This window comes from Lynx canadensis, chromosome B3, assembly GCF_007474595.2.
Source record: "Lynx canadensis isolate LIC74 chromosome B3, mLynCan4.pri.v2, whole genome shotgun sequence".
Taxonomy (NCBI): domain Eukaryota; kingdom Metazoa; phylum Chordata; class Mammalia; order Carnivora; family Felidae; genus Lynx; species Lynx canadensis.
Window position 1 is genome coordinate 146,538,464 of NC_044308.2, and position 10,230 is coordinate 146,548,693.

At 42.4% G+C, this 10,230-nt stretch overlaps 1 pseudogene; it reads right to left on the reverse strand.

Moving 5' to 3' along the window:
* Positions 1-487: 487 nt before the first annotated feature.
* On the reverse strand, positions 488-1,028 carry LOC116737914 (annotated as a pseudogene).
* Positions 1,029-10,230: the final 9,202 nt, after the last annotated feature.

Genomic DNA, 10,230 nt, shown 5'->3' on the forward strand with positions numbered 1-10,230 from the left:
TAGCTCATTTAACATCCTGAGTAGCAAGTGCCAGGAGGGAAGTCTCACGTTGTTTGATTGGGACAAGCGCTGGGTGAAGATAATGGGGAGCTGTGGGATCCTGTGGTCCTGGCTGCACAGGGAGCGCATCTGGGACTCCTCTAATGGTTCAGCTGTTGTGCCTCAGGAAATCTGTAATTCACTCATGTCGAGGGACAGGAGTAAGCAATGCAAACAACTGTGTCTTTTGTGCATGTTAGTGCAGTTTTCCTATGCAACAGGTATCTAATTCAGAGAGTTAATAGGTAAGCACAGAATCCTGTGTCCAGAGAGGCTCCCTGGGGAAACTGCTCTGTGGAGAGGAAGCCCCAGACCCTGAATGGAAACCTGTCTGTAACCTCCATCTGCACCTGCTCCTGGAAACACAAAGGAGAATTGTGCATAGTGTGCACCCCCTGGTGGTGCTGATCCCCTCCTGCAGGGAGGTTTGCCTGTGGGCTCCCAGCGAGGTCCCCTCACCCTGTCTCTTGCACAGTAATATGTGGCCTGTCCTCAGTCTTCAGGTTGTTCATCTGCAGATACAGCGTGTTCTTGGCGTTGTCCCTGGAGATGGTGAATCGGCCCTTCACGGAGTCTGCGTAGCTTGTGCTACCTCCACTACTACTAATATACGCGACCCACTGCAGCCCCTTCCCTGGAGCCTGGCGGACCCAGTTCATGCTGAAACTACTGAAGGTGAATCCAGAGACTACACCGGTGAGTCTCAGGGACCCCCCAGGCTTCAGCAGGTCTCCCCCCAGACTCCACCAGCTGCACGTCACACTGGACACCTGCAGACGCAAGACATCTTGGTCAGGAAACTGTCACACATCCACTGGTTCTCACTCATATCCACTCACATACTCAGTGTCTCTCGTTCACCACAAATTACCTTTTAAAAAAGCAACAAGGAAAACCCAGTCAAGCACATACTCCATGGTGAGGTGTCTGTGTTCTGTCCTGATCACAGAATGGGAACACCTGGGACCCCTGGAGCTGGGGCTCCTCTCCCAGCTGCAAGGTCGGGATGGGCTGGTTTTATCAGCACAGAGAGGGCCCTATTTGCATGTCCTCTTGCATATATATCACACTGCAGACTTAGATTTGATTCTTTAAAAGTGAATGGCAGGTTTGGGATGCATTTCTACATTAGTTTGTGTGGATGGTGCTGTGACAATATGAATAATTGTTATCAGTGAGCACAGGTATATATGCGGAACTTGTGCATTTTTACATGTGTTTCATCAACAAAGGTCATTTTCGCTCTACAATTATTTTACATACTTTATGAAGTTTAATCCCAAGTACTTTATTCTGTGCCATTTTCAATTGTATAATTTTGTTATTTGTTTTGCATATATTTCCATGCTGGTGTGTAGAATCATAGGTGGTTTATTTTTATTTATTTTCTTTGTTCATTGTGCTCATTGTGCATCCTGCACTTTTCCTCATTTTAAAAAACTGGTTCTAATATTTTTTGTGGTATCTCTAGGGTTTTGTTATGTTTAAGATCATGTCATCTGCAAACAAATAATTTTCCTTCCTCCTTACTGATTTAAATGTCTTTTATTTCTTTTTATTGCCAAAGTTTGTGGGTACTTCTTCCAGTTGTAGGAGAAGAATGCTTTTTCCTTCTTTTCTTCTGGGCTTTCATCCTATCTAAGGGTTCAGTTGACATAAGACTGATCTAAAGGGGAGAATAAATTTCATTTTGCAAGTGCCTGGGCTTCCTAATAATATCACACCCAGACAATGAACAAAGCAGGTGGCACTTGTGACTTTCAGACAACTAAACATTGGATTCGGCAAGAGTCAAGGCAAAGGTGTGGTTTTGAGGTATTTAGTCAACAAATAACGAGGTTTGTTTGCATAACCTTCTTGTCCCTGAGTTCCTTATTCTGGTGCTAAGGATGGTTCTCCCCTCCTGGTAAAGGGAAGGGGAGTTTCCCAAGGGAGATTTATATCCTGCTGTCAAGGGAAACAGGAGGGTCTGAGTGTCCTTGGACTGGCTGTTTCTCCCGTGACTTTCGTCCAAATAAGGACTGTGACACGATGACATGGTTTGAGGCGGCATAGTTATTCTTCACGTTATCATGTGGAATACTTCTATTGGGGATGACCATCATTGCCTGGCTCCTGATGTGGCAGGAATGGTTTTAGTGTTTTATGTTCAATGTGCTGTCAGGTGTGGGCTCTCATAGTGGCCATGATCGTGTGGAGGTAATTTCCTTCTCCTATATATATATATATATATATATATATATATATATATATATGAAATTTATTGACAAATTGGTTTCCATACAACACCCAGTGCTCATTCCTTCTCCTTTTTAATTGAGTTATTTTAAAGTGATGAAGATGTGTTTTTTGTTCATGAAAAAAACAGTGTCTAATGATTTTATGAATAAATTAAGGATGGCTTTGATTCAGTCATTCCCTCTGTTCATGGAGGACATCAGATCTTTGCATTTGTGTATGTTGAAGGAAACTTGCATCTCAGGGATGCATCACACTGGATTATCATGTATGATCCTTTCAGTGTGCTGTTGAATTCAGTAGGCTCAGACTTAACCAAGGAATTTTGCATGTATGTGTATCTGAGACACTGGCCTGTAGTTTCCCTTCTTGTGCTGTGTTTCTCTGGCTTTGTTGTGAGAGTAAAGGTGTCCTCATAAAGTGCATGTGGGAGTGGTCTTTTTCATCAGCAATTTGTAATAGTTTGAGAAGTATTGGCATTAATTATTCTTTAAATATTGTAGAATTTTAATAAAGCCTTGTTTTTTTGGAGGGTGAAGGTTTTATATTAAGGATACGTTCTTACTAATTTTTGTTTGGTTCCTTTTGTATTTTTGCATGAAAGAGTCTTTGTGGCTTACATGATGCTAGAAAATGTGTAATTTGTTCTTAGTGATCTAATTGTTGACTTATAAATATCTAAGTTTTTCATTTATGATCCTTTTCATGTCTTTAGTTCAGTTATGTCTCCTTTTTCAGTTCCAATCGCATTTGTTTGAATCTTACCTATTTCCCTAGGCTACCTATGTTTTTAAAATTTCACTTATCTTTCCAAATTCAAATTTTTTTTTTTATATGAAGTTTATTGACAAATTGGTTTCCATACAACACCCAGTGCTCATCCCAAAAGGTGCCCTCCTCAATACCCATCATCCACCCGCCGCTCCCTCCCACCCCCCATCAACCCTCAGTTTGTTCTCAGTTTTTAACAGTCTCTTATGCTTTGGCTCTCTCCCACTCTAACGTCCTTTTTTTTTTTTTTTTACCTTCCCCTCCCCCATGGGTTCCTGTTAAGTTTCTCAGGATCCACATAAGAGTGAAACCATATGGTATCTGTCTTTCTCTGTATGGCTTATTTCACTTAGCATCACACTCTCCAGTTCCATCCACGTTGCTACAAAAGGCCATATTTCATTTTTTCTCACTGCCACGTAGTATTCCATTGTGTATATAAACCACAATTTCTTTATCCATTCATCAGTTGATGGACATTTAGGCTCTTTCCATAATTTGGCTATTGTTGAGAGTGCTGCTATGAACATTGGGGTACAAGTGCCCCTATGCATCAGTACTCCTGTATCCCTTGGGTAGATTCCTAGCAGTGCTATTGCTGGGTCATAGGGTAGGTCTATTTTTAATTTTCTGAGGAACCTCCACACTGCTTTCCAGAGCGGCTGCACCAATTTGCATTCCCACCAACAGTGCAAGAGGGTTCCCGTTTCTCCACATCCTCTCCAGCATCTATAGTCTCCTGATTTGTTCATTTTGGCCACTCTGACTGGCGTGAGGTGATATCTGAGTATGGTTTTGATTTGTATTTCCCTGATAAGGAGCGACGCTGAACATCTTTTCATGTGCCTTTTGGCCATCTGGATGTCTTCTTTAGAGAAGTGTCTATTCATGTTTTCTGCCCATTTCTTCACTGGGTTATTTGTTTTTCGGGTGTGGAGTTTGGTGAGCTCTTTATAGATTTTAGATACTAGCCCTTTGTCCGATATGTCATTTGCAAATATCTTTTCCCATTCCGTTGGTTGCCTTTTAGTTTTGTTGGTTGTTTCCTTTGCTGTGCAGAAGCTTTTTATCTTCATAAGGTCCCAGTAATTCACTTTTGCTTTTAATTCCCTTGCCTTTGGGGATGTGTCGAGTAAGAGATTGCTACGGCTGAGGTCAGAGAGGTCTTTTCCTGCTTTCTCCTCTAAGGTTCTGATGGTTTCCTGTCTCACATTCAGGTCCTTTATCCATTTTGAGTTTATTTTTGTAAATGGTGTGAGAAAGTGGTCTAGTTTCAACCTTCTGCATGTTGCTGTCCAGTTCTCCCAGCACCATTTGTTAAAGAGGCTGTCTTTTTTCCATTGGATGTTCTTTCCTGCTTTGTCAAAGATGAGTTGGCCATATGTTTGTGGGTCTAGTTCTGGGGTTTCTATTCTATTCCATTGGTCTGTGTGTCTGTTTTTGTGCCAATACCATGCTGTCTTGATGATGACAGCTTTGTAGTAGAGGCTGAAGTCTGGGATTGTGATGCCTCCTGCTTTGGTCTTCTTCTTCAGAATTCCTTTGGCTATTCGGGGCGTTTTGTGGTTCCATATGAATTTTAGGATTGCTTGTTCTAGTTTCGAGAAGAATGCTGGTGCAATTTTGATTGGGATTGCATTGAATGTGTAGATAGCTTTGGGTAGTATTGACATTTTGACAATATTTATTTTTCCAATCCATGAGCAGGGAATGTCTTTCCATTTCTTTAAATCTTCTTCAATTACCTTCATAAGCTTTCTATAGTTTTCAGCATACAGATCCTTTACATCTTTGGTTAGATTTATTCCTAGGTATTTTATGCTTCTTGGTGCAATTGTGAATGGGATCAGTTTCTTTATTTGTCTTTCTGTTGCTTCATTGTTAGTGTATAAGAATGCAACTGATTTCTGTACATTGATTTTGTATCCTGCAACTTTGCTGAATTCATGTATCAGTTCTAGCAGACTTTTGGTGGAGTCTATCGGATTTTCCATGTATAATATCATGTCATCTGCAAAAAGCGAAAGCTTGACTTCATCTTTGCCAATTTTGATGCCTTTGATTTCCTTTTGTTGTCTGATTGCTGATGCTAGAACTTCCAGCACTATGTTAAACAACAACGGTGAGAGTGGGCATCCCTGTCGTGTTCCTGATCTCAGGGAAAAAGCTCTCAGTTTTTCCCCGTTGAGGATGATGTTAGCTGTGGGCTTTTCATAAATGGCTTTTATGATCTTTAAGTATGTTCCTTCTATCCCGACTTTCTCAAGGGTTTTTATTAAGAAAGGGTGCTGGATTCTGTCAAAGGCCTTTTCTGCATCGATTGACAGGATCATATGGTTCTTCTCTTTTTTTTTGTTAATGTGATGTATCACGTTGATTAATTTGCGAATGTTGAACCAGCCCTGCATCCCAGGAATGAATCCCACTTGATCATGGTGAATAATTCTTTTTATATGCTGTTGAATTCGATTTGCTAGTATCTTATTGAGAATTTTTGCATCCATATTCATCAGGGATATTGGCCTGTAGTTCTCTTTTTTTACTGGGTCTCTGTCTGGTTTAGGAATCAAAGTAATACTGGCTTCATAGAATGAGTCTGGAAGTTTTCCTTCCCTTTCTATTTCTTGGAATAGCTTGAGAAGGATAGGTATTATCTCTGCTTTAAACGTCTGGTAGAACTCCCCTGGGAAGCCATCTGGTCCTGGACTCTTATTTGTTGGGAGATTTTTGATAACCGATTCAATTTCTTCGCTGGTTATGGGTCTGTTCAAGCTTTCTATTTCCTCCTGATTGAGTTTTGGAAGAGTGTGGGTGTTCAGGAATGTGTCCATTTCTTCCAGGTTGTCCAATTTGTTGGCATATAATTTTTCATAGTATTCCCTGATAATTGTTTGTATCTCTGAGGGATTGGTTGTAATCATTCCATTTTCATTCATGATTTTATCTATTTGGGTCATCTCCCTTTTCTTTTTGAGAAGCCTGGCTAGAGGTTTGTCAATTTTGTTTATTTTTTCAAAAAACCAACTCTTGGTTTCGTTGATCTGCTCTACAGTTTTTTTAGATTCTATATTGTTTATTTCTGCTCTGATCTTTATTATTTCTCTTCTTCTGCTGGGTTTAGGCTGCCTTTGCTGTTCTGCTTCTATTTCCTTTAGGTGTGCTGTTAGATTTTGTATTTGGGATTTTTCTTGTTTCTTGAGATAGGCCTGGATTGCAATGTATTTTCCTCTCAGGACTGCCTTCGCTGCGTCCCAAAGCGTTTGGATTGTTGTATTTTCATTTTCGTTTGTTTCCATATATTTTTTGATTTCTTCTCTAATTGCTTGGTTGACCCACTCATTCGTTAGTAGGGTGTTCTTTAACCTCCATGCTTTTGGAGGTTTTCCAGACTTTTTCCTGTGGTTGATTTCAAGCTTCATAGCATTGTGGTCTGAAAGTATGCATGGTATAATTTCAATTCTTGTAAACTTATGAAGGGCTGTTTTGTGACCCAGTATATGATCTATCTTGGAGAATGTTCCATGTGCACTCGAGAAGAAAGTATATTCTGTTGCTTTGGGATGCAGAGTTCTAAATATATCTGTCAAGTCCATCTGATCCAGTGTCTCATTCAGGGCCCTTGTTTCTTTATTGACCGTGTGTCTAGATGATCTATCCATTTCTGTAAGTGGGGTGTTAAAGTCCCCAGCAATTACCACATTCTTATCAATAAGGTTGCTTCTGTTTATGAGTAATTGTTTTATATATTTGGGGGCTCCGGTATTCGGCGCATAGACATTTATAATTGTTAGCTCTTCCTGATGGATAGACCCTGTAACTATTATATAATGTCCTTCTTCATCTCTTGTTACAGCCTTTAATTTAAAGTCTAGTTTGTCTGATATAAGTATGGCTACTCCAGCTTTCTTCTGGCTTCCAGTAGCATGATAAATAGTTCTCCATCCCCTCACTCTGAATCTAAAGGTGTCCTCAGGTCTAAAATGAGTCTCTTGTAGACAGCAAATAGATGGGTCTTGTTTTTTTATCCATTCTGATACCCTATGTCTTTTGGTTGGCGCATTTAATCCGTTTACATTCAGTGTTATTATAGAAAGATACGGGTTTAGAGTCATTGTGATGTCTGTATGTTTTATGCTTGTAGTGATGTCTCTGGTACTTTGTCTCACAGGGTCCCCCTTAGGATCTCTTGTAGGGCTGGTTTAGTGGTGACAAATTCCTTCAGTTTTTGTTTGTTTGGGAAGACCTTTATCTCTCCTTCTATTCTAAATGACAGACTTGCTGGATAAAGGATTCTCGGCTGCATATTTTTGCTGTCTAGCACCCTGAAAATCTCGTGCCAATTCTTTCTGGCCTGCCAAGTTTCAAAAGAGAGATCAGTCACGAGTCTTATAGGTCTCCCTTTATATGTGAGGGCACGTTTACCCCTTGCTGCTTTCAGAATTTTCTCTTTATCCTTGTATTTTGCCAGTTTCACTATGATATGTCGTGCAGAAGATCGATTCAAGTTACGTCTGAAGGGAGTTCTCTGTGCCTCTTGGATTTCAATGCCTTTTTCCTTCCCCAGTTCAGGGAAGTTCTCAGCTATTATTTCTTCAAGTACCCCTTCAGCACCTTTCCCTCTCTCTTCCTCCTCTGGGATACCAATTATGCGTATATTATTTCTTTTTAGTGTATCACTTAGTTCTCTAATTTTCCCCTCATACTCCTGGATTTTTTTATCTCTCTTTTTCTCAGCTTCCTCTTTTTCCATAACTTTATCTTCTAGTTCACCTATTCTCTCCTCTGCCTCTTCCATCCGAGCCGTGGTGGTTTCCATTTTGTTTTGCATTTCATTTAAAGCGTTTTTCAGCTCCTCGTGACTGTTCCTTAGTCCCCTGATGTCTGTAGCAAGAGATTCTCTGCTGTCTTGTATGCTGTTTTCCAGCCCAGCGATTAATTTTATGACTATTATTCTAAATTCACTTTCTGTTATATTATTTAAATCCTTTTTGATCAGCTCATTAGCTGTTGTTATTTCCTGGAGATTCTTCTGAGGGGAATTCTTCCGCTTGGTCATTTTGGATAGTCCCTGGTGTGGTGAGGGCCTGCAGGGCACTTCCCCTGTGCTGTGGTGTATAACTGGAGTTGGTGGGCGGGGCCGCAGTCAGTCCTGATGTCTGCCCCCAGCCCACCGCTGGGGCCACAGTCAGACTGGTGTGTGCCTTCTCTTCCCCTCTCCTAGGGGTGGGATTCACTGTGGGGTGGCGTGGCCCGTCTGGGCTACTTGCACACTGCCAGGCTTGTGATGCTGGGGATCTGGCATATTAGCTGGGGTGGGAAGGCAAGGTGCACGGCGGCAGGGGGGGCAGGCTTAGCTCGCTTCTCCTTAGGTGATCCACTTCAGGAGGGGCCCTGTGGCAGCCGGAGGGAGTCAGATCGCTGCCGGAGGTTTGGCTCCGCAGAAGCACAGAGTTGGGTGTTCGCGCGGAGCGAGCAAGTTCCCTGGCAGGAACCGGTTCCCTTTGGGATTTTGGCTGGGGGATGGGCGGGGGAGATGGCGCTGGCGAGCGCCTTTGTTCCCCGCCAAACTGAGCTCTGTCGTCCGGGGGCTCCGCAGCTCACCCTCCCTTTGTCCTCCAGCCTTCCCGCTTTCCGAGCAGAGCTGTTAACTTATGACCTCCCAGACGCTAAGTCGCGCTTGCTGTCGGAACACAGTCCGTCAGGCCCCTCCGCTTTTGCAAGCCGGACTCGGGGGCTCTGCTTGGCCGGCGAGCCGCCCCTCCGCCCCGGCTCCCTCCCGCCAGTCCGTGGAGCGCGCACCGCCTCGCCGCCCTTCCTACCCTCTTCCGTGGGCCTCTCGTCTGCACTTGGGTCCGGTGACTCTGTTTTGCTAATCCTCTGGCGGTTTTCTGGGTTATTTAGGCAGGTGAAGGTGGAATCTAAGTGATCAGCAGGATGCGCGGTGAGCCCAGCGTCCTCCTACGCCGCCATCTTCCCAGAATCCTCTCCAAATTCAAATTTTAATGAAGTTGATTTGTTTTCTGTATTTGTGATAGTCTTTTTTTTCTCTGTTATATCTCTTTATGTTAATTTTATATTTATATTTTTATCTCAATGAAAGTACCAATGCCTTTTTTTTAAAGGGATCTGAAAAATATACTAATTCATATGTAACCACAAAACACATGGAAGTAAAAAAAAATCATGAAGAGGAGAGAACCTGGAAGAAGGAGAACACTTATTCTTTCTAAATATATTGCAGAGGTACACTAACTCCAACAGTGTACTGCTGGCATGAAATGAGTCATATAGACCAGTGGAGCTCATTACGGAGCCATGATGTAGAATTGTGCAGATACAGTCAGCAAATCCTCCATGAGATTTCCAACAATGCACAGTGGGGAGAGGATTGTGTCTCTTAAACATGGTGTTGACTAGGGGCGCCTGGGTGGCTCAGGCAGCTAAGCATCCAACTTCCCAGTCACATATTGTTGTCATGATTTGTGGGTTTGAGCCCCACATCAGGCTCTGTGCTGACAGCTCAGAGCCTGGATTCTGTGTCTGCCTCTATCCCTGTGCCTCCCCTGATCATGATCTGTCTCTCTCCCTCAAAAATAAAAGATGGGGCGCCTGGGTGGCGCAGTCGGTTAAGCGTCCGACTTCAGCCAGGTCACGATCTCACGGTCCATGAGTTCGAGCCCCGCGTCAGGCTCTGGGCTGATGGCTCAGAGCCTGGAGCCTGTTTCCCATTCTGTGTCTCCCTCTCTCTCTGCCCCTCCCCCGTTCATGCTCTGTTTCTCTCTGTCCCAAAAATAAATAAACGTTGAAAAAAAATTTAAAAAAAATAAAAGAAACATTAAAAAATGGTGTTGATATACACATGCAAAATAATGACATTTGGCCATAATCTTGCATCATACATACACGTCAACACAAACAAATCTCAAAATGGATTACAGATTAAGCAGAACAGCTGACCCAAAATGCCTTTGAAGAAAACACACAGGATAAACATCATGACATTCTCTTGACAATGATTTATTGATACAAAAGCAAAATCACAGAGAACCATAGCAGACAAGGGAGACTGCATCAAACTAGAAAGGGGGCAAATCAAACAGTAGCAGGGTGAGAAGGCAGTCTGTGAAATGGGAGACATTACATTAAAAATATTGAAAAGGAGTTAATATCCAAAATACAGGA